Raw genomic sequence first — 2,507 nt, 5'->3', positions numbered from 1 at the left:
ATAAGATATCAAATAATCATCGAGTCTGCAATCATCGATTGGACTACATAATTAATGTTCAATTCTCATTATGGATAGTATTTTCTCAATTATAACAATAACAATTGATAAAATTAATGTAAGTTTGCAAGGAGACATAATATTAGCCCCTTTAGTTTTATAACTCATTATTTGATTTAAATGACGACAAACATATGATTTTATGCTCCGACATGTTAACTGTGTTTAAGGGGCTAACTCAACTTTAGTTGATGAGGTCATATAAAATCAAAATAAAAAAATATTGACTAGATTTTATTTGTCTTAAAACTCACAAAGTATCTATCTTACTTTTGATTTGAAATTAATGAACTTAAATAATTTAAGTTATGATTTTTATTTTAACTAATAAATTAAATTTCATTAAAATTTATTTTTCATGCAATATCGTTATAGTTTAAATGTTTAGCGTCAGTGTTTCAAACATTAATGTTTAAATAGTGTTATTTTCTTTTTATTAAAAAAATATCTTAATCAATTTTAGAAAATATTTTAGTAATTCATTGGATATTATGTTATTCATTTTCAAAAAACGTACGTATTAATTTAAAATAATGATTGTTTTATATTTCATGTGATATGCTAACTTATTATGCATAATTAATCCTTCATATGTTAATTATATAGGAGCATATTTTTATTCAATAATATATTTTTAATGTCGTGTTTCAGTGTGTGTGTGTATTATAATATATATATATATTAAAAGAAATAGATATCCGACAGATGCTTAAATATCGATTTTTCTTGCGCTTTCTAGTCCCATAATGAGAGCCCGTGCCATCCGCCTAATATTCCAGATCCCCCGTGCCATGGTGGGATTGAACACTTGAATTGAGGGGACTTATAATGACCCCGCCACCATTAGGCAAGCGCACGCCCACACACACAGACATATATTATATATTATATATATATATATATATGATTCTATATTAATTAAACACTTAGTTAATTAATTCATGAGAAATTTAAGCTGGATTTTATCGTTTAAAAATCTCTCAAATATTGATTAATTTTCCTTCTAATTTTTGTTAAAGTTGAAATCTATTTTAAATTAAAAAAAGTTCGTTTACAATTAATTGACTTCTAAGAATTTTAAAGCAAGTAAGAGGAAAAGTAATCAAACAAGTACTCTTTCATTGGCTAGATTATGCGAGGGTTAATTCATGCCCTTTGCCCTCAAAAACTCGAAAGCCATCCTAGCGTAGGTCACAATATATTATAAAATATTTTGAAAATTTCACTTTCAATGACTTATTGTCCTTTAGAAAATCTCCATCCTCTTCAAGAAATTTTTAGCAGTATTCTTAACTGTTGGGTTATTTAATAAGGAAAATCAAGAGAAAGTGGTTTAAAGATTTTTGAAAGTGCTTGTAGTTGCAAGTATTTGTTTGGATATCTTTTTTTATTTGCAAAAATATTCTCTAATAAAATACCTTTGATTGAACTCTTTATGTTACAAAAACCTTATTGTATATTTTCTAGTTAAAAAACATTATCAACATTGATATTTTAATTATGAGTACATGATTTTATTGAATTGATCTTATCTGATTTAGCTTTTGCTACTTTTATTTTATTCGTATATGTTGTAAATTTTAAGTTAAAATATTTGTTTATTTTAAAAAAAATTAATTTACAATATGTAAAGATTTATTTTTGAAAGCCTTATAGTTCATTACAAATTATTTCTAAGTCATATTGTTGTTGAAATTTCATCTTTAATATGCTGAAATTTTTTTCAATTTGACAGTGAAAGTACAACTAAAGTTCCTTTAAATCAATTTTATCTAAAAAATAGATTTTAGGTTTTGCTAAAGTAAATATATTTGTTTTGAAATAAAAAAAAAAATTTCAGCACTGAAATTATCTTTCATTGCGTTAAAATTATTTGTGAGATTTGCATTTGGTTATAATTATTTTAAATTTGTTTGTGAAAATTGTATGTGTTTAAAATTAACTTAAATTGTTGAAAGAATAATATTTTTTTTCATCGAAAACTTATTTTAAAAATTAGTAAACCAATCATTTTATTCCTTAAGTTTAATCTTATCATTGTATCATTGCATATTGTATTTTTTTTGTTGAAATTATTCTTTAAGATTCAAAATTTAATTTTTTTAAAAATAATTTAAATAATTTGTTAGCTCCATCATCTTGATTATTAAATATCAAATTGCATATATTTTAATGAGAATTTTGTTTTTTCTTAAAAAAAATTAATTTAATGCAATTTTTTTTTGAAACTAAGAATTAATTTCATTGAAATTATTTTTGCCATAATTAGTTACATATTTACTATTTTGATTGGTATATTCATAATTGAATATTATAATGCATATGATGTAAACATATTTCATTTAAGAAACTAAACTTGTTGAAATATATTTTCAATATCAATAGTGTTTGATTTCATTCAAAACATCCTACTTATGTCTTGCAATAAGTGATTGTATGTGTTTGTG

This window comes from Phalaenopsis equestris, unplaced genomic scaffold (assembly GCF_001263595.1).
Source record: "Phalaenopsis equestris unplaced genomic scaffold, ASM126359v1 Scaffold202518, whole genome shotgun sequence".
Classification (NCBI taxonomy): Eukaryota; Viridiplantae; Streptophyta; class Magnoliopsida; order Asparagales; family Orchidaceae; genus Phalaenopsis; species Phalaenopsis equestris.
Note: the sequence above shows the minus strand (reverse complement) of the source record.